Source organism: Pseudophryne corroboree, chromosome 1, assembly GCF_028390025.1.
Source record: "Pseudophryne corroboree isolate aPseCor3 chromosome 1, aPseCor3.hap2, whole genome shotgun sequence".
Classification (NCBI taxonomy): domain Eukaryota; kingdom Metazoa; phylum Chordata; class Amphibia; order Anura; family Myobatrachidae; genus Pseudophryne; species Pseudophryne corroboree.
Window position 1 is genome coordinate 953,225,976 of NC_086444.1, and position 16,526 is coordinate 953,242,501.

At 44.3% G+C, this 16,526-nt stretch overlaps 1 protein-coding gene and 1 pseudogene across 1 annotated transcript in view; both read right to left on the minus strand.

The window, feature by feature from the left end:
* Nucleotides 1–16,526, minus strand: part of CPE (carboxypeptidase E) — a 168,900-nt gene that overhangs the window by 128,858 nt on the left and 23,516 nt on the right. The gene's annotated exons all lie outside the window — the stretch shown is intronic.
* On the minus strand, nucleotides 8,446–8,564 carry LOC134945168 (5S ribosomal RNA; annotated as a pseudogene).

Sequence of the window (16,526 nt, forward strand, 5' to 3'; positions counted from 1 at the left end):
TTGCTATTTACTACACGGAGTGGCAAGGAACGGCTGAGGCCCTGGCCTATGTTCAGGGCTAGTGGTTCAGCTTCACATGAGGATGGAAGTACTCATCCTCCCGCTAGAAAACTGAAAAGAGTTAAGATGGCAAAAGCACAGCAAAGAACTGTGCGTTCTTCTAAATCACAAATCCCCAAGGAGAGTCCAATTGTGTCGGTTGCGATGCCTGACCTTCCCAACACTGGACGGGAAGAGGTGGCGCCTTCCACCATTTGCACGCCCCCTGCAAGTGCTGGAAGGAGCACCCACAGTCCAGTTCCTGATAGTCAAATTGAAGATGTCACTGTTGAAGTACACCAGGATGAGGATATGGGTGTTGCTGGCACTGAGGAGGAAATTGACAAGGAGGATTCTGATGGTGAGGTGGTTTGTTTAAGTCAGGCACCCGGGGAGACACCTGTTGTCCGTGGGATGAATATGGCCATTGACATACCTAGTCAAATTACAAAAAAAATCACCTCTTCGGTGTGGAATTATTTTAACAGAAATGAGGACAACAGGTGTCAAGCCGTGTGTTGCCTTTGTCAAGCTGTAATAAGTAGGGGTAAGGACGTTAACCACCTAGGAACATCCTCCCTTATACGTCCCCTGGAGCGCATTCATCAGAAGTCATTGACAAGTTCAAAAACTTTGGGTGACAGCGGAAGCAGTCCACTGACAACTAAATCCCTTCCTCTTGTACCCAAGCTCCTGCAAACCACACCACCAACTCTCTCAGTGTCAATTTCCTCCTTAAACAGGAACGCCAATAGTCCTGCAGGCCATGTCACTGGAAAGTCTGACGAGTCCTCTCCTAACTGGGATTCCTCCGATGGATCCTTGAGTGTAACGCCTACTGCTGCTGGCGCTGCTGTTGTTGATGCTGGGAGTCGATCGTCATCCCAGAGGGGAAATCGGAAGCCCACTTGTACTACTTCCAGTAAGAAATTGACTGTCCAACAGTCCTTTGCGAGGAAGATGAAATATCACAGCAGTCATACTGCTGCAAAGCGGATTACTCAGGTCTTGGCAGCTGTGTTGGTGTTAAACGTGTGTTCGGTATCCACCGTTGAATCACAGGGAATTAGAGAATTGCTTGAGGTACTGTGTCCCCGGTACCAAATACCATCTAGTTTCCACTTCTCTAGGCAGGCGATACCGAGAATGTACACAGACGTCAGAAAAAGAGTCACCAGTGTCCTAAAAAATGCAGTTGTACCCAATGTCCACTTAACCATGGACATGTGGACAAGTGGAGCAGGGCAGACTCAGGACTATATGACGGTGACAGCCCACTGGGTAGATGTATTGCCTCCCGCAGCAAGAACAGCAGCGGCGGCACCAGTAGCAGTATCTCGCAAACGCCAACTCGTTCCTAGGCAGGCTACATTTTGTATCACCGCTTTCCATAAGAGGCACACAGCTGACAACCTCTTACGGAAACTGAAGAAACTTCATCGCAGAATGGCTTACCCCAATTGGACTCTCCTGGGGATTTGTGGCATCGGACAACGCCACCAATATTGTGCGTGCATTATATGTGGGCAAATTCCAGCACGTCCCATGTTTTGCACATACATTGAATTTGGTGGTGCAGAATTTTTTAAAAAACGACAGGGGCGTGCAAGAGATGATGTCGGTGGCCCGAAGAATTGCGGGCCACTTTCGGCATTCAGCCACCGCGTGCCAAAGACTGGAGCACCAGCAAACACTCCTGAACCTGCCCCGCCATCATCTGAAGCAAGAGGTGGTAACGAGGTGGAATTCAACACTCTATATGCTTCAGAGGATGGAGGAGCAGCAAAAGGCCATTCAAGCCTATACATCTGCCTACGATATAGGCAAAGGAGGGGGAATGCACCTGACTCAAGTGCAGTGGAGAATGATTTCAATGTTGTGCAAGGTTTGCAACCCTTTGAACTTGCCACACGTGAAGTCAGTTCAAACACTGCCAGCCTGAGTCAGGTCATTCCCCTCATCAGGCTTTTGCAGAAGCAGCTGGAGAGACTGTAGGAGGAGCTGAAATGGAGCGATTCCGCTAGGCATGTGGGACTTGTGGATGGAGCCCTTAATTCACTTAACCAGGATTCACGGGTGGTCAATCTGTTGAAATCAGAGCACTACATTTTGGCCACCGTGCTCGATCCTAGGTTTAAAGCCTACGTTGTATCTCTCTTTCCGGCAGACACAAGTGTGCAGAGGTGCAAAGACCTGCTGGTGAGACACTTGTCAAATCAAGCGGAACGTGACCCGTCAACAGCTCCTACACATTCTCCCGCAACTGGGGCTGCGAGGAAAATGCTAAGAATTCCGAGCCCACCCGTTGGCGGTGATGCAGGGCAGTATGGAGCGAGTGCTGACATCTTGTCCGGACTGAAGGACCTGCAAACGATTACTGACATGTCGCCTACTGTCACTGCATATGATTCTGTCACCATTGAAAGAATGGTGGAGGATTATATGAGTGACCGCATCCAAGTAGGCACATCAGACAGTCCGTACGTATACTGGCAGGAAAAAGAGGCAATTTGGAGGCCCTTGCACAAACTGGCTTTATTTTACCTAAGTAGCGCCCCCTCCAGTGTGTACTCCGAAAGAGTGTTTAGTGCAGTCGGTCACCTTGTCAGCAATCGGCGTACGAGGTTACTTCCAGAAAATGTGGAGAAGATGATGTTCATCAAAATGAATTATAATCAATTCCTCCGTGGAGACATTCACCAGCAATTGCCTCCAGAAAGTACACAGGGACCTGAGATGGTGGATTCCAGTGGGGACGAATTAATACTCTGTGAAGAGGATGTACACAGTGAAAGGGGTGAGGAATCGGAGGATGATGATGAGGTGGACATCTTGCCTCTGTAGAGCCAGTTTGTGCAAGGAGAGATTGATTGCTTCTTTTTTGGTGGGGGCCCAAACCAACCAGTCATTTCAGCCGCAGTCGTGTGGCAGACCCTGTGGCTGAAATTATGGGTTTGTTAAAGTGTGCATGTCCTGTTTATACAACATAAGGGTGGGTGGGAGGGCCCAAGGACAATTCCATCTTGCACCTCTTTTTTTTATTTATTTACCTTTGCATCATGTGATGTTTGGGGCTAATTTTTTTAAGTGCCATCCTGTCTGGCACTGCAGTGCCACTCCTAGATGGGCCAGGTGTTTGTGCCGGCCACTTGGGTCGCTTAGCTTAGTCATCCAGTGACCTCGGTGCAAATTTTAGGACTAAAAATAATATTGCGAGGTGTGAGGTGTTCAAAATAGACTGGAAATAAGTGGAAATTGTGGTTATTGAGGTTAATAATACTATAGGATCAAAATTACCCCCAAATTCTATGATTTAAGCTGTTTTTGAGGGGTTTTTGAAAAAAAACACCCGAATCCAAAACACACCCGAATCCGACAAAAAAATTTCAGGGAGGTTTTGCCAAAACGCGTCCGAATCCAAAACACGGCCGCGGAACCGAATCCAAAACCAAAACACAAAACCCGAAAAATTTCCGGTGCACATCTCTAATTATTAGTATTCTTATTATTAACTACTATTTATAAGGTACCACAAAGCGTCTGGAACGCCAGACACAAAAACAAAAAAATGTATATAAGAAGGTAACCATAGCACATGTACAGTACATAGCATGAGTACATACACTGCTATAATGCCACAGACTGGGTAGGACTAGGCAGGACAAATAACAGGGGCAAAGGCAGGGCAACCCATTGTAGCTTGTAGGAGCATGTAACGGTGAGTCGTGGGGAGGAGGAGCCAGGGCCGGCAAGAGAAAACTTGGGGCCCGGTACACCAATTTCTCCGGGGCCCCCCACCCTGCCTTGACTCCCCCCCCCCCTTATAAAGCACAAAGTCGCTGTAAAAAAATTATATATATATATATATATATATATATATATATACACACACACACACACATATACTGTATATATATATATATATATATAAAATATACAGTATATATATTATAATTTATACATATATATACACACACACATATATATATATGGTCCTTGTATGGGCGGCATACAAGGACCATATACACAGATGCAGATCTGAGGGGAGGGCACCGGAGCAAGGTGAACGGAAGTCCGGAGTGCCAGGGACATTTTTTGTATATATATATATATATATATATATATATATATATACACATAGAACTCACCATACACACATTTATATAGAATAATATGGCAGTACCTTGACATAGTATACAGTATGACGGGCTGTGAGGGTGCCATCCAGGCACGTAGGGAGCAGGGTTGGACAGAGGTAGTGCTGCGGGCAGCTGCTATAAGGAGCCCTGACTCACACAGTCAGTGTAGCCTGTGCTTGCTGCTCTGCTGCCCGGCTCTGCAGCGGCAGCAGATCGTCAGACAGGGACGGGGCGGCAGAGAGGCATGCCGCAAGCATAATGAAGGCAACAAAGCGAAGACCAACCAGACCAAGCAAGTGATGGGGCCAGGGCCGGTGCTAGGGTGTTCGGCGCCCCCCTGCAAACTATAAATTTGCGCCCTCCCATATTCCTTTGGCGCGCACTGGGAAAAGGGGTGTGGTCTCACAAGTAAGGGGCATAGCCACACAATAGTACCCCCATTCAAAATTACGCCACAATGTAGCACAATCTTATTCATCTTATACTTAATGCCCCACAAGTGGTAGTAGCGTCCTTATATGTAATGCACCTCAGTAGTAGTAGCATCCCTATGCATAATGCCCCCCCAGTAGTAGTAGCATCCTTATACATAGTGCACCCCCAGTAGTAGGAGCGTCCTTATACGTAAGGCCCCCCAAGTAGTAGTAGTATTGTTATATGTAATGCCCCCCAAGTAATAGTAGCATCCTATACATAATGCCCCCCCCAGGTAGTAGTATCGTCCTCATACGTAATGACCCCCCTAGTAGTAGCGTTGTTACACGTAATGGCCCCCCCATTAGTAGCGTTGTTACACGTAATGGCCCCCCCATTAGTAGCGTTGTTACACGTAATGGCCCCCCCATTAGTAGCGACGTTACACGTAATGCCCCCCTGTAGTAGTAGCGTCCTTAAAGCACACATAAACGCACACAGACATACCACACAGACACAATACACACACACTTCCCTCTTCCCCCCCTCACTTACCTAAGCCAGTCTCCCTCTGAGTCTGTACACTATAGCAGCCTGGTCTGTGTAGCTCCGCCCCCTTCGGTCCCGTTTAGCCCCGCCCCTTCCGTCCCGTGTAGCTCCGCCCCCTTTTGTCCCATACACAGCGCTGTCCTGTCACACAGGTGAGGGGAGCGGAGGGAGGAGGATTTTAATGCTACAAGCGCCGCTGCCAGTGCCTGTCACAGGCACAGCAGCAGCAGTGGGGACAGGACGGCGCAGCAGGGAAGGAATGCAGAGCAGGGGGAGCGCCTCTCCGTCCCAGCGCCTCCCTGCACTGCATCCCTTCGCTGAGCAGGTAGCGCCGGGCCTGGATGGGGCCCCCTGAAGCTCGGGGCCCGGGAGGGTTGTCCCCTTTGACCCCCCCTGTCGCCGGGCCTGGGAGGAGCATATAAAATATAAGATGAACACATTTAGCATAAAGTTTCAGATGCAAGCAAAATCTTATGACTAAAGAAAAATTGTTGGGATAATAATTTTAAAAACACTGGGACAGATTTTTGCTCTATCAGTACAGTGATTTATCAGCTACTTGGGAGGACAACCAGTGATTTGGTTTTATGATTGACCAGACATAGATGAATAGTTGCTGAACAGATGGTTTTTGATAATAATTTGCCTGATTAAACCAGGAATCTGTATAGTCTCTTCTATTTGTATACAAACAGGAATGGTGAGCTTGAAAACATGTGGGGCACCCCTTGTCGTTACGCCAAGCTTACCTGCTGATTGACTATGTTTGGCTATCATCAACAATAGGTAGATATGGAAGAGACAGGGGAGCTGGAGGAAACTTGTACAGAGTACCTAGGTCCAAACCAACCAAGGAGACATCAATATAGTATAGCTGCACCCCCTCCAGTAGCAGATTGCCATGAAGCATAAAATCTTCAAGAGGCCCGATATAAACAACAGGGTATGGCCACATGCCACACTATTGCCCCCACCCCTAATGTACTAGAGCCCAGAATTATTCATGGCGACTTGGGGAAGAGGACAGAGATGACACAGAAACTGCCCAATCCTGCAGAGGTACCAGGGCCAGATTAAGGCAGGTTTGTGGGAGCCCGGGGGCAACTATTACTACTATGCATGCCCCTGTGATAATGTATACAGGCTCAGCACACTGGGGCACTGGGACACACACACACACACACACATACGCATACATACATACATACATACATACATACACCAACAGTATGGAGAGAAAAAGAGACTCTTTTGTGGGCGCACTCTTTACTTTTAAATGATATAATATATGAAATATTAAAGATAAATATAAATATAGATGTAAAATATAACTTTTATTAATATCATAGAATAAAAAATAGTCAGTGGTCAATAAGGTAACAATCAGATGATGTAAGGAAGTAACTAGCAAATAAATGCTGATACTTGATAACACAAGAAAAATTGAAATAAACTAAATAATAATTCAATTAATAACAATTAAATGCAGATAATAGCATAATAAGTTCCGGCTGCCAAAATGCAATAAGAGTGCTTTAAGGAGTTAACATAAATTGTTCTGAAGACACGTAAGCTGCCAATATGTGTTGCCCCCGTATTCATCCAAAATGAAACAGTTGTAAGGCTGGGATGTTGGAGACTGAAGATGGGCCCTCATTCCGAGTTGTTCGCTCGCAAGCTGCTTTTAGCAGCTTTGCACACGCTAAGCCGCCGCCTACTGGGAGTGAATCTTAGCATCTTAAAATTGCGAGCGAAAGATTCGCAATATTGCGATAAGACATCTCTGTGCAGTTTCTGAGTAACTCGAGACTTACTCTGCATCTGCGATCAGTTCAGTGCTTGTCGTTCCTGGTTTGACGTCCCAAACACACCCAGCGTTCGCCCAGACACTCCTCCGTTTCTCCAGCCACTCCCGCATTTTTCCCAGAAACGGTAGCGTTTTTTCACACACTCCCATAAAACGGTCAGTTTCCGCCCAGAAACACCCACTTCCTGTCAATCACATTACGATCACCAGAACGATGAAAAAGCCGCGAGTAAAATTCCTAACTGCATAGCAAATTTACTTGGCGCAGTCGCAGTGCGAACATTGCGCATGCGCATGCGCACTAAGCGGAAAAACGCTGCGCGGCCGCGGAACCGAATCCAAAACCAAAACACAAAACCCGAAAAATTTCCGGTGCACATCTCTAATTATTAGTATTCTTATTATTAACTACTATTTATAAGGTACCACAAAGCGTCTGGAACGCCAGACACAAAAACAAAAAAATGTATATAAGAAGGTAACCATAGCACATGTACAGTACATAGCATGAGTACATACACTGCTATAATGCCACAGACTGGGTAGGACTAGGCAGGACAAATAACAGGGGCAAAGGCAGGGCAACCCATTGTAGCTTGTAGGAGCATGTAACGGTGAGTCGTGGGGAGGAGGAGCCAGGGCCGGCAAGAGAAAACTTGGGGCCCGGTACACCAATTTCTCCGGGGCCCCCCACCCTGCCTTGACTCCCCCCCCCCCCTTATAAAGCACAAAGTCGCTGTAAAAAAATTATATATATATATATATATATATACACACACACACACACATATACTGTATATATATATATATATATATATATAAAATATACAGTATATATATTATAATTTATACATATATATACACACACACATACACACACACATATATATATATGGTCCTTGTATGGGCGGCATACAAGGACCATATACACAGATGCAGATCTGAGGGGAGGGCACCGGAGCAAGGTGAACGGAAGTCCGGAGTGCCAGGGACATTTTTTGTATATATATATATATATATATATATATATATACACATAGAACTCACCATACACACATTTATATAGAATAATATGGCAGTACCTTGACATAGTATACAGTATGACGGGCTGTGAGGGTGCCATCCAGGCACGTAGGGAGCAGGGTTGGACAGAGGTAGTGCTGCGGGCAGCTGCTATAAGGAGTCCTGACTCACACAGTCAGTGTAGCCTGTGCTTGCTGCTCTGCTGCCCGGCTCTGCAGCGGCAGCAGATCGTCAGACAGGGACGGGGCGGCAGAGAGGCATGCCGCAAGCATAATGAAGGCAACGCTACTACCACTTGTGGGGCATTACTAAGCGGAAAAACGCTGCGATGCGAAGAAATTTACCGAGCGAACAACTCGGAATGACCCCCATTGTAATTTTGCCAATTTTGATAAGAGAAAAAACAGTGAGAAATAAGATAGCAAGCTGAATCTGCTGTCAGTGTTAGACTCTGAGCATGATGGACCAATATGAGCTCTACTACACTGGGTCTTCCTCAAGGGTCGCCCACTGGAGTACTGACCCAGCACAACACTGATTAGCTTCCAAGATCAGACGGCTTTGGGCGTTTCCAGTGTGGTATGGTAGTAGAGAGATACGAACGACAGCAGAAACTCTGGAACCACTGATGAGAGTTCACGAAATTAGTAGTGTAAGGGAGAAAGATGGATCTGCTGCCAATGTTAGACAGGGGTGAACCCTGAATCAGTGGTGAGAGTCCACGAAAATAGATAGATAAGAATAAGAAAAAAATGGGGAGCAAATAGACGTGCCAAAGGATGCCCTTACTGACAATTAGAAAATCAATTCACATTTCTGAATAATTGTTACCAGTTAATGGCATATAATGGAGATTAGCAGGCACCTATACTGACTATAGATAAATCAGATGGATTATGGTCAGATTCTTCGCAACAGTGATAAAGATAACAAAGTATCAGGACTGTAATGTAACAAATATGTTTCTAGTGCCAGATACAGACAAGTCTCAGTAATTGAGCCCAAGAAAAGAAGAGATGACAATGTAACTGATACTCAGACTATGAGTACATATAGACAGTGTGCAAGAATATGATGCAAGTTTAAACACAGTCAAATTATGGATAAACAATGCAATAGAAAAATTAGATAAACGTATAGGCTGATGCTACCCACAACTTATTCTGGGAAAATAAAGATTAATTATATTGGGGTTTCACAGGGGAGAAAAAACGCACAAGAAAGGGATAGAAATTGCAATGCTGGGGGCGAGTAAGTCAATGCGCTGATATTACCCGCAGCGAATGTTAGTTGAAGAATCTCGATCCTGATGTGTGGAATCTCCGTCACTGAAGGGGATGCCCGTGGTGGCCGTAAGGGGAAAGCACCAGATGCAGGTGACTGCCAACGTCCCGTGTCTGTAAATGACCTGTACGACAATCGCGGGGTGAAGTCCTGCGGCAGTGGATCCCTGTTGATGAAAACGAAAGGTGCGGCTAAGCTGGAGGGTTGTGCGGCGCAGACGGGAGTATGTGTCCTCGTACGGCAGTCAGTCTCTGGAGTGGAGAGTAGACAGCCACAGGTGATCGGTAAAGTTCATGCAGCCGCACAGATCGGGTGAGAGCGGGTGCTGCAGGCAGAAGAGAGATGGACACTTTAACATCAGAAACAGTCTCGGTGGATAAGCAGGATGATTCAGCAGGGCTGAAAGGGCGCAGGGCAGCGGCAGGTGTCGACGGATGTACGGCACTCAGAAAAGCAGTCGGTGGAAGATCGGAAGACGCGTTTCACCCGTCAGCCGGGCTTGATCACTTCCTGTTGTGGGCTGCGTCCCTGCAGGTTTTTTAACGTGGTCAGAGCCGGTTCCCTGACCAATCATAGGACGAGTGTATTTCAAAGCAGCTGAGGTGAATAAACGGATTAGGTCCTTGTCAGCTGCACTCATCATTATATTCAGAAATCGATTGGATTCGGCAAGGAAAGCCCTCAGATGATGCCACATAGAAAAGAGATGTATGAATAAAAACAAAAGCAAAGAAATTAAGTTTAAAAACACAGCCAAAAAAAGAGTATAAAATAAAAGTTTGTTAAAACATAACTTTTCCTTGATTTGTATGGTAAGGCCACGAGTGGCTTATTAGTGTTACTAAATAATAAGTAATACCCATGTAGGTAATAAAATTCAGAGATTCTAAACCGATGGCCTGGAATGTTAAGTCCGGGAAAACACTGAGCTACCGGTGCTTAACAATTGTGCTGGACAGACGCTATCTGTGGGAGATGTAGTCCCAATAACATTAATTCACCCTCAATAGGAAAAATAAATAAATATAATATAAAGTATATCATATCTATATGTAGTCTGACATACCTAAGTAAAAATTACAGAAAATAAATACGAAAAATATAATATCAGATAAATGAGAGTGAAGTAAATATAAGGATTAAGAAGATATAAATGTAAATGAAACAATGACTCATGAAATTGATAATTATTGATAACCCTCTGGGTGATAATCTATAATGAAATATTGTTGTAAAAGCTAACAAAAAATCATTTAACAAAGGTGAAAGTTATATAATTGTAGTAATGATTATATGACATTAATAGTGATAATAGTAGGTAGAGGACGTACAGCCCTTGATGGGGATTGCGATAAAAAAATCACTGACAAAAACTATAACAATGGAACAATAAGGTGAGGTAGTGTATGTGAGAATTAAAACAAAAATAATGTGTGAAAAATCCAAATTAACAAGTTGTGATGTGGATCACTGGAAATGACTGTAATAAAAGCAAAAAAGGGAGCAGAAATAATGGCCCTCATTCCGAGTCGTTCGCTCAGTATTTTTCATCGCATCGCAATGAAAATCCGCTTAGTACGCATGCGCAATATTCGCACTGCGACTGCGCCAAGTAATTTAACAATGAAGATAGTATTTTTACTCACGGCTTTTTCATCGCTCCGGCGATCGTAATGTGATTGACAGGAAATGGGTGTTACTGGGCGGAAACACGGCGTTTTATGGGCGTGTGGTTGAAAACGCTACCGTTTCCGGAAAAAACGCAGGAGTGGCCGGAGAAACGGGGGAGTGTCTGAGCGAACGCTGGGTGTGTTTGTGACGTCAAACCAGGAACGACAAGCACTGAACTGATCGCACAGGCAGAGTAAGGTTGAAGTTACTCAGAAACTGCAAAGTAGTTTGTAATCGCAATATTGCGATTACATCGGTCGCAATTTTAAGAAGCTAAGATACACTCCCAGTAGGCGTAGGCTTAGCGTGTGTAACTCTGCTAAATTCGCCTTGCGACCGATCAACTCGGAATGAGGGCCAATGTGTGTAGTGAATGAGTGGGAAAATAATCTGGGGAGATGACACACTCGTGGCTTATTAGTGTTACTAAATAATAAGTAATAATCATGTAGGTAATAAAATTCAGAGATTCTAAACCGATGGCCTGGAATGACATCCCCTTGCGACATTTCTTCAATTGTGACACACAAGGTCTGGTTTATTGTTTGATCTGCAGTTATAATCAACGGTATGTTGGTATGACCACAAGAAAATTCAAAACCAGAATCCTTGAGCACATGGGAACCATTAGGAATGCTTCATCAGACCTATTAAAAGGGAAGAAATTAACATCTGTAGCGAGACACTTTCACGCTCAACACCATGATTCCCCCCATGAGTTACGTGCATTTGGGCTAGAGAAAATCCACCTAGGTATACGTGGAGGTGACCTGAGCAAAGAACTCATTAAAAAAGAAAGTGAGTGAACATTCAGATTGGGAGGACTAAAACCCATGGGTCTCAATGAGTACATTAACTACAGTGTCTTTTTATAAAGATACATTCAATCACTGATTCCCCTCTACTTTTCTTTGCGTCTTTCTTCTTCTTCTCAAACCCTTTTTTTTTTCCGTTTTCCATTCAGTATTCACAACTGAGCTGTATTTGCATCAATTAATCTCAGTAACACATGCATCCTCATTTCACATCACTGTTTTGACCCAGTTTCCAAATAATCTGCTGTTGTACATCTACTTTACTTTTATTGACATATACACCTCTACACAGTATTTCGCTCATCCCCCTCTTTTCTTCTTGCATCATTCATTTTTATTGTCTTAATACATATGCCCTAAGATTTTGTACCAGTCACTTTTATTGCCCTAACACATATGCCCCAACTTTTTACCCCCTTTTTTTCACTTCATTCAACACATCCTTTCCTCTCACCCATCACCCTTTTCACTCAGATCATCACTGTTCAATATCCCATTCTTATTCACACTTTAATGGTAACTGTTTATCCCCCGATTACCATTAGTTACCCCATTCCCTCCTTTCCCCTTTTCCTCATAACCTTGTATCATCTCCCCAGACTATTTTCCCACTCATTCACTACACACATTATTTCTGCTCCCTTTTTTGCTTCTATTACACAGTCATTTCCAGTGATCCACATCACAACTTGTTAATTTGGATTTTTCACACATTATTTTTGTTTTAATTCTCACATACACTACCTCACCTTATTGTTCCATTGTTATAGTTATTGTCAGTGATTTTTTTTATCGCAATCCCCATCAAGGGCTGTACGTCCTCTACCTACTATTATCACTATTAATATCATATAATCATTACTACAATTATATAACTTTTCACCTTTGTTAAATGATTTTTTGTTAGCTTTTACAACAATATTTCATTATAGATTATCACCCAGAGGGTTATCAATAATTATCAATTTCATGAGTCATTGTCTCATTTACATCTTCTTAATCCTTATATTTACTTCACTCTCATTTATCTGATATTATATTTTTCGTATTTATTTTCTGTCATTTTTACTTAGGTATGTCAGACTACATATAGATATGATATACTTTATATTATATTTATTTATTTTTCCTATAGAGGGTGAATTAATGTTATTGGGACTACATCTCCCACAGATAGCGTCTGTCCAGCACAATTGTTAAGCACCGGTAGCTCAGTGTTTTCCCGGACTTAACATTCCAGGCCATCGGTTTAGAATCTCTGAATTTTATTACCTACATGGGTATTACTTATTATTTAGTAACACTAATAAGCCACTCGTGGCCTTACCATACAAATCAAGGAAAAGTTATGTTTTAACAAACTTTTATTTTATATTCTTTTTTGGCTGTGGTTTTAAACTTAATTTCTTTGCTTTTGTTTTTATTCATACATCTCTTTTCTATGTGGCATCATCTGAGGGCTTTCCTTGCCGAATCCAATCGATTTCTGAATATAATGACGAGTGCAGCTGACAAGGACCTAATCCGTTTATTCACCTCAGCTGCTTTGAAATACACTCGTCCTATGATTGGTCAGGGAACCGGCTCTGACCACGTTAAAAAACCTGCAGGGACGCAGCCCACAACAGTGTCAGGAACTGGTGCAGAATCCGGAATTCGGGATCAGGTACCAAGTGGTTGACGTTACCCAGAACAGAGGCGCGGAGTCTAACACGCCGGAAGGTTTTCACCAGGGAACCCCGCAAGGGGATATGGGCTTCGCGGCTTCCGACGTGCAGGTCGCGGCCCCCTGTCTGGGTCACTTGATACCTGAACTGGACTGGAGTTATGGTAGAGGTGTTGTATATGACCAACCACAGGGATACACAGGAACAAACAGGAACTGGAGAAGGTGGCAGGGTGCACACGGCCAGATGGTACGCTGGGGCCGTGGAGATGGAACAGCAGCAGGCACTCCAGGGGTGACACAGGAGGTAGCGGCAGTCGGCAGACTAAAGTTGTCAGCAAGATGTTGAAGCTGGAATTCAATACTGGAACAAGGCAATACCCACTGGACAGATGAACAGAAACCAGAGAGGAACCAGGAAGCAGAACACCACATGGAGTAGTTATAACTGGCAAAGCCTCTTGGGATTGAGAGGCTTAAAAGAACAGGCTGGACCAATCAGTTGTGAGCACCAGACAGGCCCCCAGTAATTGATATAACATGCAGCTGCAGTGCAGACTGAGCAGGCTGACAAGCTGAATAGTAGTTTCCAGGTAACGAGCTGTAATTACAGAATCCAGACACCTGTGAAGTCAGTTGCTGAGTGCAGGGGCAAAGGCACTGGGAGACAACTATGCAGGAGCTAGCTGTGACCTGTAGTTCCACAAACTGAAGCAAAGGTAATTTATAACAAAAACAAAACATGAGTGCTCAGGATTGTAACAGTACCCCCCCCTTGAAGAGGGGTTAAGAACCCCTAGAACCAGGCTTATCCGGAAATTCACAGAAGAAAGACCTCTTAAGTCTGGGTGCATGAAGAAACCGCTCTGGTACCCAGGTTCTCTCTTCCGGACCGTAACCCTTCCAATGCACGAGGAAATGAACTTGACCCCTCCTGAACTTGGAATCCAGAATCTTTTCCACAACAAACTCCTTGTGACCTTGAACTAACACAGCGGCAGGCCTTCTGGAAGGAGATCTTCTAAATCTCTGGGACACAAATGCTGGTTTCAACAAGGAACAGTGGAAAGTGTTATTGATCTTAAGTGATTTTGGTAAAGGAGTCGAAAGGCTACTGGATTAATCTGTCTAATAATCCGGAATGGACCAATGAACCTAGGCCCAAATTTTTGAGAGGGCTGGCGTAACTTGATATTTCGAGTGGACAGCCACACCATGTCACCCAATTTAAGAGTACAAGGTCTTCGTCGTCTGTCAGCAAATTGTTTGGAACGAACAGAGACTTGGTTGAGTGCCAGACGTACTCTCCTCCAAATTTTCCTCAGACGAGCTACAGGATCAAGGGAAGAAGTCTGTTGCTGCAGGATGTCAAAAGCGTTAGACCTAGGATGGAACCCAGAGAGACAAAAGAAGGGTGACATGGATGAAGAAGAGTGAGTGGAATTATTATATGCAAATTCAGCAAATGCCAGATGGTCCACCCAATCGTTATGGTACTTGGAAACATAACAACGGAGATACTGTTCAAGAGACTGGTTCACTCGCTCAGTCTGTCCATTGGATTGCGGATGATAACCAGAGGACAGACTAAGATTAATATCCAAGGCTGAACAGAAAGCTCGCCAGAATTGAGCAATAAACTGAGTTCCTCTGTCGGAGACGATGTCCTGTGGTAATCCATGTAATTTAAAGATATGTTGGATAAACAAGGTTGCCAATTCCCTGGCACTGGGGAGCTTGCGAAGAGGAACAAAGTGAGCCATCTTACTGAACCGGTCTACCACAATCCAAATGGTATTGTACCCCGATGACTTGGGAAGATCAACCACAAAGTCCATAGAAATATGGGACCAAGGTCTTGAGGGAACCGTAAGAGGCGTAAGATGTCCCATGGGAGCTTTACGAGGAGTTTTATGTTGAGCACAGATCTCACAAGCAAGAATGAACTCTCTAACATCTTGATACATAGAAGGCCACCAAACTGAGCGAGACAATAAATCCAGAGTCTTAGAAATCCCTGGATGCCCAGAGACTCTTTTTACATGAAATTCAGATAAAACTGCTTTCCTGTACTCTTTAGGGACAAAGGAGTCTTGAGGGAGTCCCCATGGGTGCAAGAGACTGTTTGGCTTGAATCTGGGAGACTAAATCTTGAGCAAGACCAGTATGGATATTGGAAACAGGAATAATTGGTTCAGAAGAGCAGGATGAATTTTGAATTGGAAGGAAGCTTCGTGACAAGGCATCTGCTTTAAGATTCTTCGATCCTGGCCGATAGGAGATCACATAGTTGAATCTAGTGAAGAATAATGCCCATCGTGCCTGTCTTGGATTCAGTCTCTTGGCTGACTTAATATAGGATAAGTTTTTATGGTCAGTGAGGATTGTAATCACGTGTCTCGCCCCTTCCAACCAATGCCTCCATTCTTCTAGAGCCCACTTGATAGCAAGCAGTTCACAATTTCCAACATCATAGTTGGCTTCGGCAGGAGAGAACTTTCTGGACAGAAAAGAGCACGGGTGAAGTTTAGAATCCACTGGATCTTTCTGTGATAGGACTGCTCCCACTCCCACTTCAGAAGCATCCACTTCCATAACAAAAGGCAGGTCAGGATTTGGATGACTAAGAACAGGTGCAGATATAAAGGCTTTTTTTAACTTGAGAAAAGCTTGTAGAGCTGAAGGTGACCAATGTGATGGATCCGCACCTTTCTTGGTCAAAGCAACAATAGGTGCAACAATGTCTGAAAATGAACGAATAAATCTCCTGTAATAATTAGCGAACCCAAGAAAGCGTTGTATAGCTTTAAGGTTAGTAGGTTGTGCCCAATCTTGAATTGCTTGAAGCTTACTGGGATCCATGGAGAACCCCTTGGGAGAGATGACGTATCCTAAGAAAGCGACCTCCTTCACTTCGAATTCACATTTTTCTAACTTAGCGTATAGATGGTGCTCTTGGAGCTTTTGCAACACCATCTGGACATGGACTCGATGCTGCTCAAGTGACCGTGAATATATCAGGATGTCGTCCAAGTAGACCACAACAAATTTTCCCAGGAATTCTCGGAGCACATCATTGATAAAATCTTGGAAGACGGCAGGAGCATTTGACAATCCAA